This window comes from Gavialis gangeticus, unplaced genomic scaffold (assembly GCF_001723915.1).
Source record: "Gavialis gangeticus isolate Ggan-Ray unplaced genomic scaffold, GavGan_comp1, whole genome shotgun sequence".
Lineage (NCBI taxonomy): Eukaryota > Metazoa > Chordata > Crocodylia > Gavialidae > Gavialis > Gavialis gangeticus.
In genome coordinates, this window is record NW_017729033.1 from 62767624 (window position 1) to 62783229 (window position 15606).

The window sequence follows — 15606 nt, forward strand, 5'->3', positions numbered from 1 at the left end:
CCTAACAGGGGCTTCAGGGCTGGGACCACAGGGGTGTTCGTGGCTGCACCAGCGTGGGCAATTCAGGTAAGAAGGGGAGCAGGGGGAGGCAGGGGAGGACTGGGGGATCACCCCAGTCTTTGGGGCCAGGCCAGCTCCAGATGACCCCACAGCCTGGCCAAGCAGCAGGGAGCTGGTGGGCGGGTGGGAAAGTGGCAACGAAGGCAGGGGGGAGTGGAAGCGTGGGGCCAGTGCTGGCAGGGTGGGACTTCTGGTCCCAAGATGGTGACCAGGGGGTGGGGCACCTGTCAAGGGGTAGGGCTACCCATGCAGCCCTTTCCAGCTTGCCAAAACTCAGTAAGCGGCCCTCCACCCGAAATAATTGTCCGCCCCTGAGCTAAAAGCACCCTTACTATAAACCTACCCAGTCCCCATAGGGACTGCAAGCAGATTCCCTAGTTTTTAGTAACTTTTTCCTAGTAATCCTACTCAAGGATAGGAGAAGAGAAGTTAGAAAAGGGGTCAGAAACAGCTTTTAAAAATAATATGCTATCTAACCCAAGGGACAGGACCATTATCAGTACCAGAAGACTCAGCAAAGAGGAGTGGGGGACTCCAGGAATGTAACTCCTGGAATGACACTGACCAAAGTCCAAACTTACTGACAGTTGTGTAGGCTTGAATCATCTTCATTGGGGCGAGCCAAGGATTATTTTATCCACTGGAAAGATTTTGGCATCTGATGACAACAGGGTACTGGCTACTGTAGGGTCTTGGAAGGAGTCAGGGTCTTTATGGTCATTTTGTCAAGGCAAAGTTTTGACATCCCAGAAAACATGGGCAGTTTTTCCTATGTGCTGAGAGCAGATAACTGTAGTGAGTGCTCAGTTCTCAAATGGGTTTCAAGAAGTAGGTTGATTTTCAGAGGTGCTAAGTACTCTCAATTTCCAACAAGAACTCTTAGTTGCTCACAATCTCAGAAAAAGAGGATTAAGTCAGAAACTTTTCCAAGCATTAACTGAAAATAATTAATTTTAATAGCTACTAGTTTCTGAATCTCTGATCAATTCTCTTCCCTAACCAAATAATATCAATAACTATAGTTAGTCATTAAATTCCTGCTTTGCTTTGATTTGCTTCCAGTGTAGCTTTAACTCCTTAGGACAAACTAATATATTGATTTGTTCTCTTCAGATGTCCTTCTGCAAAAGTCATCTAAGACCAAATGTTTCAACTGTTCCTTATAATAGTTTGAGCCTGTTGATAGAAGACTTAAAGCTGATGTTATAGATGTAACTATGAACAAAGCATAGCTCCTCTGGGTCTCACTCGCCAAGATCACTTTTAACTGCTCAATTTATCTAACACTGTTGATAGATTTCATATGTTTAGAAGGATTGCTTCTCTGTGAAGTAAACAAGATACGTTATCTGCTTTCCCCTTCCATTTCTTCTCTGGGAAGGAAAGGAAAAAGCATGACTTCAGATAACAATGGTCCTTAATAATATTCCTCTTTAAGTATAGTTCTTTTTATATTTTATATGAATATTATGGTCATAAAACTCACCAGTCCCAGAAATCAGTCTCTCTCCACAGAAAATATGCATAGCCTGGGCAGTTGAACTGAAGCTTCACCTAAATTATTATCTTTACACAATTTAACTGAAGAAGAATTCCCTAGAAAGTGAGAAGGTAGCTAATTTCCTACGGTCATTCCTTGGCCCATCTGCTGACTGGCTGCAGATAGTATTAGCTGAGAAGATGTTTTCTATAACATGGACAAATTTCTACTAGCATTTGGAAGGATTCTGCCAGCTTGTTTCATAACAGCCTCTGAGCATCAGTATATAAAGTAAGCTGGTGACCAAGATGAAAGAGTTCCTGCTCACCAGCAACTCTTTATACAGTTCTGTTCAGTCCTCTCAATTTCTATTCCAGTTTATGTATGATCATGATCAGTAAAGCACAGATTAACATTTTGGTCGTTACCCTTTCATACTAAATGTGAACATCCCGGAGTTAGGGGGATGTCTACACTGATGTTCAAAGTTACCCTCTGCCAGCCTAAGCCATGTGATCTGCCCTTTTCCAACTTCATTATACCTGGTGATTTGCACCAAAGTAATCCACAGTGCACGTGTAATTTCCTGAGCATAACATTAAAATCTATTGAGGTTTCTTTCTGGGAATCATCCTGCAGAATAGATGTCTTTCCATCCAGAGCTGCCACTGTTTGCAAGAAATAGAAAGATGTTGCCATGGACCAGGGACAGGGGATTATAGGATTACTGAAGATAGGATTGTATTCAAGGTCTGCCTGCCTGGGTAAGTTCCAAACATACTTCAGAAAGGGTAGAGCCAAATCCTCCCCTTCTGTGAGGTAAGGTCAACCTTTAACCCTAAGGGTCAGCAGCATTTCCAGAACAAGGCTACACTGCCACCAGAGGTCATGTGAAGGGAATTACAGTGTAAATGGGCAGTGGGTATGTGCTTGAGGGTGACTTTCAGGTCAGCACTGTCTATCAGAACAGACATGGCCTAAGTAGCTGAGAGACAAATAGGTCTACAGCTTTAACTTTAAACTTCTTGCACTTTCTATCTATTTCTTCTCTCTGTCAATTGAGAATTATTCTTGTTAGGACACAACATCAGCTCTTTGGAGAGATTGTTTACTTACCGTTGCTCTGGACAGCCTCATATCACCAAGTTGTCTGCCTTATGGACTGGACCCTGGATGTTGTAAGAGCAGTGCCTTGCTTTTCAAATCTGCTGTCACCTTCCATGGCAGGGCTGTCCAACTTCTGGACAGTTGAGGGCCACAGACCTAGGAGCTGCATACCATGTGGATGGGCAGGCCCTCAGCTCCTCCCACTGTGTGGGCTGCCCAGTGCCCACCCCACTGTGCACACAGTGTGAACAACCCAGCTTCCCTCTCTCTCCCAGCCACATGTGCCACATAGGCTGCCCAGTGCTCCTACCCCTGCCATGCACACAGTCAGGACAGCCCACCTCCTACCATAGATGCCAAGTACATGGGGGCCAGAGGGCCCTGCCCCCCTCCAAGGAAGAGGTGTAAGGTGACCACCTGTCCCTAATTGGGTGGGACTGTCCCAAAATGGGAACATCAAGTCCTGGTCCTGGGCTGCATGAGTTCAGGACAGCATTTGTCCCAGATTCCCAGTATTGTGCAGGGATCCAGGCTTTTGTTAACCACAGAAAAATGCAGGAACTGGCAGGTTTCCCTTTGCAGGCTGACAGAGTTCCAGCCTGCAAGGGGCTGTGGGAAACAAGATACATGGGGCGCCATGTACATGTGTATGCACATACACATGCACGTGGCCAGAAATATAGCCCCAGGCAGCAGTAGAGAGCAACTTCCCCAGCTGCCTGTAGGTAAGTCTATGGGGGGCGGCAGATTGAGGCCCCCCACACTCAGGGAGGGGGTGGGGAAGGGGCTGAGCCTGGCAGTGCTGCCCAGCCAGGGTGGCGCATGGGGCCTGGGGAGGGAGACAGAGCCTGGGGCAGCTTGTGCAGGGAGGTAGGGGGCCACTTGCTGCTGCTGCACGAGGGAGGAAGGCATGGGGGGGTGCATGGCCCCCAGATTTGTGGGGGTGGCAGCACCGAGTTGTACCCCCCACTGTTGCTGGGTGATCATAGTGTGCCTTGTCATGGTGGCATAGCCAACGCAAGGCTCCCAGGGGAGGGCAGCAGGGTGGGAGCCCCCACCCTTCAGCAGGCAGCCCACATCCACCCCTGCCCCCCCCCCCATGGGCTATGCTCAGCTCTGCTGCAGCCATGCCATGGGAGGGACAACATCTTAGGCCCCCCACCAGCAAAAATAAAAGTTGATACCTATACCTCCTGCCACAGCACAGGCAGCCCCTGCTGCACACAGAGTAACTGCCCACCAGCCACATACCACCTATCTTCAGCATGGGCCACCTGGCTCCTTTCTTTGCTGCACACACAGCTGCGTCCCCCTCCTGGCCACTGGGACAGGAGCAACTTGTGTGTGTGGTGTGGGGAAGGGCAGTGGCAGCCAGGCATGAGCCTGCAGGCTGCATGCTAACTCTTTCCAGGCCACATACTGTTCCACAGTAATAAATGCAGGTGACTTAAAAAAAAGAAGACTCAAAAAATAATGTCTTTGTAATGGCCCATAAAGATTTTTTACAGTGTTTCACATTCTCCTTGGCCTCATCTCTTTGTTCTCCTTTTAAAATGTGCACTTATATACAGCCATTATATTAACATCTGTATTCCTCTAATATAGAACATTCTGGGATTTAAAATGCACCCACATTTTCTGACTCTCAATCTAAGACAAGAAAAACAATTAAAAACACATTTACAAGAATACAACCTCTGTGGTGCATGTAAGAGTTTCTACTTTTTTCTTTACTTGATTTTAAAACGCAGACCATTTTTAGAAGAAATACTTGGTTTTAAAAAGTGTGTTCTCTTGGAAGGAATGTGGTCCACGTATTTTCTTCTAGAAAATTATAAAGGTAGAAGTGTCTGTTAATTAGAGTGTTCCTACCCACCCACCTTTAAGTAGCAAAATGTACATATTAATTTGTGCTCAACAATTAATCTTCGGGAAAATATCCATATAAAATCAGAGAGACACCCAGACAATAAACATGTAATAAAGCACTCCTGGATTTTCTAAGTGTGTATACATGCATACATTGGAGAAAAATGTGGTATCAGACATCAAACTCAGCTCCAGATTTTAATCCTATGATTTTACTTTTTTAATGAGCCGAAACAGTAGCTATTGATACCTCCAAACATGAGCATGTTCAGATTATAGATTTAGAACTTTGACCCATTTCTAATCCACAAAAATGTATTTAGCAGAACATTGTAAATGAAAGGTGCAGTCAAAAATGGCAAGGTTAAGTAAACAAATACTTCGAGTGGTTTTGAAAATGTAGCTTAAGATACTTTGGGGTTGTGGGTGAGTTGTTTTGTTTTGTGCGGTGCTGTTTTTGTTTAAATATTTGCTAAAAGGCAATGTATTCTAGAAATCAGGCTGGACTTTTTTGAGCAAAGCTTGGACAGAATGTGGCTTTGGTCAATAGTCTATATATTTCATATACCTAGGGTTTTTGTTAATATCATGTTCATCTTTGTGCTACCTGAGTTTATGTAGAATAAAAAAAAAATTTACAAGAAATGATAAGAGGTAATTAATTAATCTAACACAAAAAATTATTATTAGAGATGCTGGATTTCAAAATGTCCTTTCACCCATGCCCATGCCTACCTATCTTCTATACACTCAGCAAACATTGATCCTTGGCTGTGTGTGTGTATAGTGTTGTTTGGGCCAGATTGTTCCCCAATGATTCACCAAGGTAAAATCATACATTAAATGGATGAATAACTGGCTAGTTGATAGATCAAAACTGATAACTCATCACTGAATGGGAGTTTTCCTGGGGAGAGCAGTACTGGGACTAATAATATTCAATGTTTTTGATCAGTGATTGAGGTTTAAATATAAAAGCACTGCAGGTAAGACTAGCAAAATAATACAAAGATGGTGGAGTGGTAAATAACAGTGAAGACAGAGCAGTCATAAAAGTACTATGGATTGCTTAGTAAGTTGAACCTATTCAGACAAAATGCATTTTCATGAAGGCAAATAAAAAGTTTTATAATTCTAGGGGAAAGGCATACAAGGTGTTACAGTATTGTTTGTGGGGCACAATCAGCTTCCTGCAATATGGACACTGGTCAGTTTGCTTCTCTGTAACCCAGGATCTAGAACAATGGTGGAAGCCAACCTTTTGGCCCCTCCCAAGTGCCACTCTAATCCCCTTCTGCTGCCTCATCTGCTGATCTGTTTTCTGCTTCCTCCTTGCCCAGTTCTCTGGTTGCTTTGTTTTCTGCTCCCTGCCCTACCTGCCGTAGTACTGCCTGTTTACCCCCTGATCTGCTGCGTGGCCATACCACTTGTAGCACCCATACTGCAGGTTGGCCACCCCTACCTAAGATGTCAGTTTGGCCACCCCTACCTCAGATATCTGAAATCTGTCCTTAAGGATCAGTTTGCACCTATTATTCTCCCTGGGTTTGGTTTAGCCAGTTTTGTTGTGTAAAGCCTCAAACACCCTTTCCTGGGTCCTAAGCATGACCTCTCCCATTTGGGCCTTTTTGCAAATCTAGAAAGGCTGTCTACAAAAGCATCGGCCCATTCTCTCTAGTGGTCACATTCCTGCAATCTCTTTTTATTAATCCTGTGGCCCAACTGCTTTCAATCCTCAGCACCAATGCTGATCTTTCTTCCTGGACTCTCTGTTCTTCAAGCTCACCTTTCCCTAGAAATCCAGCCATGTGAGCACTCTTCAGGGCATGGGATGCGTGTAGCACTATCTTAGCATAGGAGTCTAATCTTTATTAGGTAACACAAGAAATATACAGATCAAAACAAATACTGACCTCTACACCTGTTCCCCTGCCCTCGTTTCCTCATCACTCTGGACCATTCTTTGGTTTAGGTCAAGGTTCTCTGGGAGTTCAAGATCATTCTCCCAAAAGTCCTAGCTTGTCTTCCAACCCTCTCTCTCAATTTCTGCTTCATATCAGCTTGCTTCCTTTTGCCCTCCCAGGTCCTGTTGTTAAACAGTCCCTCATTTCCCCTGCTATGAAAGCAAGCCCTTTTCTTCAGCCAAAGCTTCCTCTGTATGTCTGAATGTTCCCTGTACTTACTTAGCCAATCACCTAGCCCAGAATCAACATCTTGATTATTTATTCTATGTTTAGGAATATTCCAACTTCCTAAGAGCAGTCCTTGAAGAGAAGCTGAGGGAAAAACAGCACTCGGCTTTAATCAACCTATTTCTACTTTAACCATTCAAGTAGAGCAACTTACACATGTATACCTGCTCCAGCCCTCTGGGAAAAATATGATAGTCCTTGTTAGCAAGTTGTGGATTTGACATACACAGAGGCCTTCCATGATTCAACAGTTTTATAATAGCCAGAATGTCCTGAGCCTTTCTGTGTGGGTGGGATATAAGCTGAATTACGTACATATTTGTACGTAATTCAGATTTCCCATCACAAAGCCATGCCTTAGGAATGGGGGAGACCATATCCTGGAAAGGAATACAAGGACTCTGGAAATAAATAAGGGTTAATAATGGAGAAGCAACTCCCAGGATAACTCAGCGGCTCTGTTTGTTGCAGGCAGAGCAGGGAGGAGGTTCTGTGTATTGAGGGGGAGGGGGCTCTGTTTGCTGAGGAGGCGGGAGGGAGGGACAGTGGGTCTGTGATGTGAATGTTATAAAGGCTTCTTATTCGGACATGTGCCTGCTATGAAAGTGGTGCTGGGAGTGGACAGGAGGTAGGGGATCTGTGGGTGGTGGGGGAGGTGGGCTAGATTGGGGAGTGCTGCAGGAAGTGGTCCACTAGAGCCTCCTGCGCCCAGTGCCCTGGGCCCCACTGGCGGGTGCGTGGGGGTCTCCTGGCGCCTCAGCTGGGGGGACCCGCCACTGCCACCGTCACCACAGGAGGTGACTCCCTCTGCCAGGCTGCCTCCACCCAGGCCTCGCGGAGCAGCTTTTCCTGGGCTTTGCATACATTATGCAGCACACAGGCTGTGATGATGACTCGGGGGAGCTTCTCCTTGGCGACCTTGAGGCAGGTAGTGAGGGAGCACCAGTGACCCCTGAGGTGACCAAATGCACACTCCACCAGGGTACGGGTCCAGCCCAGGCACCAGTTAAGTGGGCCTGGTGGGGGTCCAGGTGGCCTGGACCAGGTGGTGTCATGAGCCAGAACAAAAGTGGGTAGGCAGGGTTCCTGATAAACAGGGGTGAAACCACAATGGTGCCTAGCTGCACCCCCGGCATGAAGCTCCCATTCTTTGCCAGTCCCACCAGGCCAGAGTTCCTGAAGACACGAATGTCACGTGTGCTGCCTCCCCAGCCATCACGCACATGGGTGAAGCCCCCGAGGTGGTTCACCATGGCCTGCAGGACCACATAGTAGAATCCCTTGTGGCTGTAACACGGCCAGTCTCGCTGGTCTCTGTAGGTCAGACAGGTGACTGGTATGTGGGTCCCATCCAGGGCCCTGATACACTGGAGGAACTCCAGTGCCTGGAACCCTGTCACTACCTCCTGGGGCTCAAGAACATGGAGAATAGTGTCCACCAACATGTCCTGGAGAGAGATGCACACTTCCAGGATAGCATCCCCAATGGTAGCCTTGCCCATGCTGAACAGGTGTTCCACATACTGGAGGCTGGTGAGTGTGGCCAGCTTTAGCAGCAGCAGGGCCAGGCAGGTGTTGGTGGGGAGGGTCAGGTGTATGACAGTGTCCTGGTGCTCCAGGTGCATCCACAGCTGGCAGAGTGAGCAGGTCCCAGAAGGTGGTTTGGGTCATGAGGCGGCCGACCACCCACTGCTCATCATCCCAGGTCTGCTGGATAAGGTATTGACACCAGTGCTGGCTGGCATGGCAGGCCTAGAGGAGGCGAGGCAGAAGGTCCAGGAGGGTGATAGTGGCCTTTGGTGGCATTCTGCAGCCCCTCATCAGCATCTCTGGTGGTAGCAGATGTGTAGTGGCAGCAGCCCTGGGAGGGTGAACTGGTTGTGGAGGAGCTGGGCATAGCAAGACGGCCATGAACCAGGCAGCAGTCTGCACAGCAGGCCAGCAGGGTAATCACAGTGGCCAGCAAGGTACTGGGACACTGCTCATCACTGCCAGGGCCAGGGCCTGGGGCAGCCATACAGGGAGGCACAGACAAAGCTGCTGTCTGCTGCCTCTGCACTTGCCACAGTGCTCTTAAACAAAGGAGGAGGCTGCCCAGAGAGCAGAGTAGGGCTGCCAAGCTGGTGGCAGCTGTAGTCAGAGCCTGGAGCTCCCCTCTGGTGGCTGCAGGGGTGCACTGAAGGACTGCAGGGACCTGGCAACAAATTGTCTCCCTAGTCTCTGCACGTGTAGACACTTACCCAAAACCGCTTTCTGCACAGTAGCTTACTGCACAGTAAATCTAGGCTGGAGTAAATGCATGTGTAGATGTGCTCAGTGAGAGATTGAAAGTGTATTCTGTTTAGTTTTCCAAAACAGAATATTGAGAGGTGACTTGATTATGGTCCTCTAAATGAAGAAAAAACACTGGGTGCTCTGGTGGAGAAAGACATAACAAGAACCAATGACTGGAAGCTGAAACCAGACAGATTTAATTTAGAAATAAGGCTCTAATTTTTAGAGTGAATGTGATTAACCACTGGAATAAGCTACCAATGGTTGTGGTGGATTCCTCATCTCTTAATGTCATCAAATCAAGACAGAGTGCTTTTCTGGAAGATATGCTTTGGGCAAACACAAACACAAATTACTGGACTCGATGGTAGGTGAAAGATAATGATTCATGAAATATATGAGGGCAGATTAGATGTTTAAAAGTCCACTCTGACATTAAATTCTCTGAAGCTATGAAAAACTAGCATAGATAGCTGTTGTTGTTGCTAGGGACTGGAGTGTAGGTGGTCTGGTCTAATGGTTAGGCCACCAAGGGAAAGCAGGGCCTAGGGCTGGGTCAAAAGGCCAGAAGGAAATCTGGAAGCAGAGCCTACAACACAATCAAGGGTCAGGATTGGGGGGGTCAGATGCTGAGTACCAGTCCAAAGACCAATCCACTGGGTGAAGTTCAAAAACAGAGACAAACCGGGCTTAGGAGCAGGAAACAGAACCACAGGGAAATCCATAGTCAAAGTCCAGAAAAAAGCTGAAAATCAGGGTCAGGAACCAGGAGGCCACAGCAGAACTGTTGACCAGCCTGCAAACCCAGGGCCCCAGCTAATGCTAAAGGGATTGGCCTGCAAACCCAGGGCTCCCAGCAGCCAATCAGGATGCTTGCTACTTCTAAACAGGGACACAGTTCATCAGCTGGTCCTTACTGCAGGCGTAGCTGCTGCAGTACTTGGCCCTGGCTGGCCTACCTTATCAGCAGGGATCTTGGTTTTCCATTAACCGGGGGAAAATGCAGTAAAACCCAGATTTTTTCATTTTAAGAGGGAAAACCTGGATTTTCTTATTTTAAGGAGAAAAGGACAGATTTTCTTTTTTTAAGAAGAAACATGCTGGTAACAATAGGTTTTCCCTTTCAGGCTGGCAGAGTTCCAGCCTGCAAGGGGCTGGAGGGAGCGGGAGGAGGGCCATCAGGGAAGGGGCACCATGTGCACATGCACACACATGCACATGGCAGCCAGGCAGCATGAGAGCAGCTCCCCACAGGTGAGTCTGGGAGTGTGTGATTGAGGCCCCCATAGTGAGGGAGGCCACAGGGCTGGGGCAGGGAGTGCGATGGAGCTGTGGTGGCTCATCTGAGAAGGTGGCAGGGGAGCTGGCTCCATGCTGCTGGGCACACTCCCGGCGAGGGCGTGGGAGGCACATGCTCTGCCGATTTGTGTGCAAGGCAAGGGCAAATGAGGGCTGGTGGCTGCAGGCTCGGACTCCCTGCCTCTCCCCAGCAGACGGGACCCAGTGTGGCAGGGCAGAGCAGGACAGGGGGCCCCCAGCCTGCAATCACCAGCTGTATCCACTACCACCCCCCATGGGGTGTGCTCCAACCATGCTACCCATAGCAGATGGGGGGAGCTGGGCTCTGCACTCTGCTCCAGTGCAGCATTTACTGCGTCTCACAAGCAGCACCTAGGGCTCAAGCACTGCTGGGTTGGGGGCAAAGGGCTGAGGATCCGAATCTCTAGGCCTGTAGCCCTAGCAGCTGGGAGCCTCCTCCCACAGGGCTGGGCAGGGTGGTGGGCTGTAGGTGAGAAGTGAGGGGCATTGGCAGAGCCAGGGGTCTGTGGGTGGGGAGTGAGGGGCACCAGCAGGGTTGTGTTCAACTGATACCTATATATATATAGTGGTATTTAATTTTAATCATGTAAAAACATGGGTTTGGAGTTTTTTAATTAGAATTTGTGATTTTTAAACAGAGAAAACCAAAATCCCTTTTTATCAGAGTCCCTCACAGTTGTTGTTATAAGGTGTAAGCAGGGGATCCATATTCTGGTCCTTAATAATTTCAATTAAGTTGAAATACCTGAGTTGACAATATTTATGCTGCAAGTTGCCATTTTTAAAGTTGCTTTTGATTTATTTACTTATTATTCATACATTTTAGGTTTTGGACAAACCCAATTGTTTAAATAATGAAAATGGAGTAAACAATATATCAAAATACCCTGTAGGGAAAAGTGGCAGCCAATATTTTTTGAACAAATAACCACTTCAAAAATTAAAGTTTGTGTGAAAAATTGTCAGATATACATTTCTTGATCATTGTGGTGTGTATCAAGGCCATCCAACTGGCAGCTTGCAGGGCACAGGTGGCCCACAAGGAGTTAATCTGTGGCTCCCATCCAGCCACAACCCAGCCTACCACTGGCCTATGTGTCTTACACTATTGCAGCCTGTGCAGGGTGTGGCCCCTGAACACCCAGAAGTTGGAAAGACCTGACCTATATAAAAGGATATGTATCTAGAAGAAGAGACACTGGTGTAACTCCAGTATTTTGCTATAGCGAGAATAATTTATGTTGCAAATTATTTAAGCTAATTAAATCCCTGGATACATTTGCCCATGATGATATATCTGCTATGTATTTTTTAAATTGCTTATTTGTCTAGCACCAGAGCTTGTACATTCAGTAAAATTATTTAAACTTAGCATCTTGGTATTTACACACACTCAGATTTGGGTAAGTCTGAGTCCTAGTATCCATAGCTATAGAGATGATGAGTCTAGCGATGAAAACTATCCTGAATTTCTACGAAGCAAGAATTTCATCTTAGGTGTTAGGTAACTGGCATGTGGTCTGCAGCATATTTGGTACAAGGGAAACAATGCCAACTTAATAATTTTTCATTATGTCAATGCACCCCTGACAAGCTGTGATCTTATAGGTCAAATGAATCTGTGTATATCCATTGTGAAAATCAGATTTTTAACTAAGCTATAGGAAATAAAGATACGACTGAGGGAAAAGGGAATGAAGCAGCTGAAAAATAAAAAGGAAAGTAAGAAGGACAGGAGAAAGAATTGTAATAAAGATCTACCTAGAATGTCTTCCTTCCTTTATAAGCTGTTATAAAGGTGTAGCGTGCTTGTCTCACACATGGAATGTTAAAACTCTTTCCTGAGGTTCCTTAATTCCTGGTTTCATATATTAGAAAGTGACCACTGGAAGTTTTGCTTCATTTCTCTATTCCTCATGTAGACATGCTCTTGCATTTCATCTCAAAGTTCCTTCACCCTGCCCTAGCCTTCACAGTTGTGGAACCTCACTTGTGCTCTTCTTTGGTTGAAGATCAGTCTGTTTTTAAATCTCCTCTTCCTCTGAGTGGCCTCCCTTATACATGCTTTCAGATCTCCAGAATTGTGGCCTGTTTTACTGAGCTGTTAGATCTGCTTTCTGGTAACCTCCTCCCAAACATTGGGGCAGTGATGAGGAAGACTCTGTTCATAATGTACCTGATCCAAGTCAATAAGATTCTTTCCATTGACTTTGGTGAAGTTGAAGTAGGTTACTTGTGAATCTTGGTTCTAACTTCTCTGAAAGTACAGTGCCATATTGTTCCAACTGTAAGTCAATCCGACATATACATTGACCCCACATTTTCAGAGTCAATATTATTTATATATTAGATTTATTTAGGATAAAACATTTCCCCCCAAATATATGATGTTTCTGCAAGGGTCGACCACACATCAGATGTTGACTATAATCTGATTATTAGGGAGCTGATTATATGTCAGTGCTACATATAAGTGTGAGTTTTATGGTTCTTTGTAAGGGGAAAAAAAGTTTAACTTAGGACCAGAACAATGGAGTAACTTTATTGCATATCCTTATGTCATGACCAGTGCTTCTTAAGAACTTCGGATGATTAAAGGGAAGAGAGCCAGAAGGCACTTTGTCCTATTTTAGTCTCCTGCATCATCAGTTGACAATTATTTTTCTTCTGGTTCTGGCTACCCAACATATTGAAAGCCTGGCTAAGCAATGTTTTTCAGCCACGAACTGATGATGCCTCGGTCAGCTAGCATGTAGCATTGTCCACAAATAAGTTTTTGACAAGCCAAAATATAAATTGCTATATTAGGACTAAACCCAAAATGGAGGTGTTTCATCCTTTGTAAAGATTTCCCCCTCTCTCCCCTGGATTCCAAGGGAAGTTAAATAATATAAGATGAGCCAACCACATTTCCCACATTTCCTCTGAAATGACTTTTGGTGTGATTTTAAAGTTTAAGCACAAAGATATATTACAGTGACAAATTAAAAGGACCTAGAAGAACCAAGTCATATAAGAAAAATGACCTGTCAAACCTAGCTTCAATTTAGGCCTCACAGAATGCTCTATAGTGACCTCTTGTATGTGCCTGTATTCTAGGTACACAGTATGGTATTTCCATTAGCTAAGAAGTTTCAGGCTTTAGTTTAAGGAGCATTATCAGGTTTGTCACCTGGACTTCTACTTCTTGCCTTAGGTAGTACATTTTGTCATCTTTTTGCACTTTTCTCCTCCATAAAACTGAAGGAAGGTCAGTTGGATTCTGGCACTTCACTCTAGTACAAATCCCTTCCTTGTCTTCTCTCCTGCGCTGGGGTTTACTGGGGACATTTTAATCTTCCTTTGCGTAAATGACTTAAATTTAAAGAACTTTTTCCCCTCGATGGGAAATCAGGCCCTGCTCTGTGGAAGAGCCTACATTGAAGGGGGTAAGAAGGATGTGCCCAGACTGTCAGAACCACCAAGTGGGCTGGGGATGTCCTGTGCTTAGAAGTTTAAACCAAGCAACAGCCCTTTCAAATGGCCCGGAGAGCAGAGCAGAGCTGGTGTGGGACTCTTCAGGGGCTGGGTGGCTGGTGAATGCTAGTAACTGGAATCAAGCAAGAAGGCAATGTATTCTAATAGCCTTTAATGTAGGACAAATGCAAATATAAAGTAGGATGTAAATGAGTTGTCCCCCCACCTCTCCTGGCTTTATGGGTCCCACCAAGTTCAGGGGAACACTGTGGCCTTCAGCACCTGTGAGGGGCTGTGATGATTTCCTCTGACCTTGATAAAGACTGTTACCCACTTTCAAATATAAAACTATGTGTTTCTGGTCTGAATCCACTAATTCGGGCCTGTTACTTCCTGAAGGAGGTGAACTCCCCTCTCTAAAATAGGTAAACCATTGATTTTACAAGTTACAAAATAACAGGCCCTTTCAGCAATGCAACAGACATTTTAAAACCAGTTTTTTCATTGGCCAAGCCTTGAAGGATTTGTGTGGTGACTGCTTTCAAAATAGTGGGATAACTAAAGACAGAGGATTTGTTCAAAAACAATCCCATTTCTTATATTCTTTATACTAGTAGTGAATCACGTTTCAGATTTTTTCCTATAAGTCACCTGCTTGTCCCTGAATTGAAGACCTCTTACAACAGGGAACTCCTGTCGACTGTACTATATAGATTCTAAACCTTTTGTCCTGTCAAGCAACAGTGTTTTCCAATTCACAAACTAACACTGTCAACCCGGTTACCCAATAGGGGTGGGTTTTTTGGTTTTTTTCTAGGATTGTGTTAATGTCAAAATAACGAAATCACTGGCTGCATCCCCTTTCCTCACACTGTGCCACAGAAGTACTGCTGATAACTCAGACCAGCTCTCCCTGCCGTTCACACCTTCATCCGCTCCTTTCCCCCTTGTTCAATAGGCTCAGAAAAAGCAAGAAATTAAGCCAAAAGAGCTCCGATGCTGTATTTGCTTTTTGTTTTTATTATCAACAATCAATTAATGGTACACTCTTGGAAAACTATATGCACATGTAGAAATATTTCCCCTTTTAAATAGAAGCATTCATTTTAACCACATATAAATAAATTTGAAAACCCTGAACGTAATGTATGACGATTATGCTCACAAACATATTCCAACAGGAAGGGAAGAAGGAAAGAAAAAGGAGAAAATGAAAAAGGGAGAAAGAAAAGGAGACGACATGCAACTGATAACAAAAATATATACTATTGTCTGAGCCTGGCCTCTCTAAACGCAAAGGAACTGAACCCGTGAGAACCTTATTTCTCCATAAAGACACGCCATAGAGACTACGAGGAGGGAAAACATTATTTCATAGGGTCAACTAGAGGAGACAAGTCTGTACTGATAGGAACACTATACCATTGAGTCACAGAACACAGCTGGTAGAAAGACACAGAAAAAAGGTAAAGCAGAGCTGGCGACATTCAACTAATAGCTAGAGGTTTGTGCCTTGGAAAAGGAAACGTAAAAACCCTAAGGGAGGTGCCTGAACCCCGGTGCTCAGCAGTCACACGTGCGGCCCGGGCCGGGCGCCGCGCGGGAACAAAGGGCGGCGGGAGGAGGGGCGCGCGGGGCCGTCACCGACACCCCGGGAAGAAACACTTGTGTGGAGAGTCCGGGTCGTGAAAAGGCGTCTGAAAAACCCCACACAGCCCACGTGGCAGCTCGAGTCTGGCCCTGGCCCTGGCCCTGGCCCTGGCGCGGCGGCCCGGGGAAGTCTGTGGCCGGGGCGCCGCGGCTCAGTCCGTGCGGGGCGCGGCAGGCGGCTCCGCTGGGGGCGCTGCC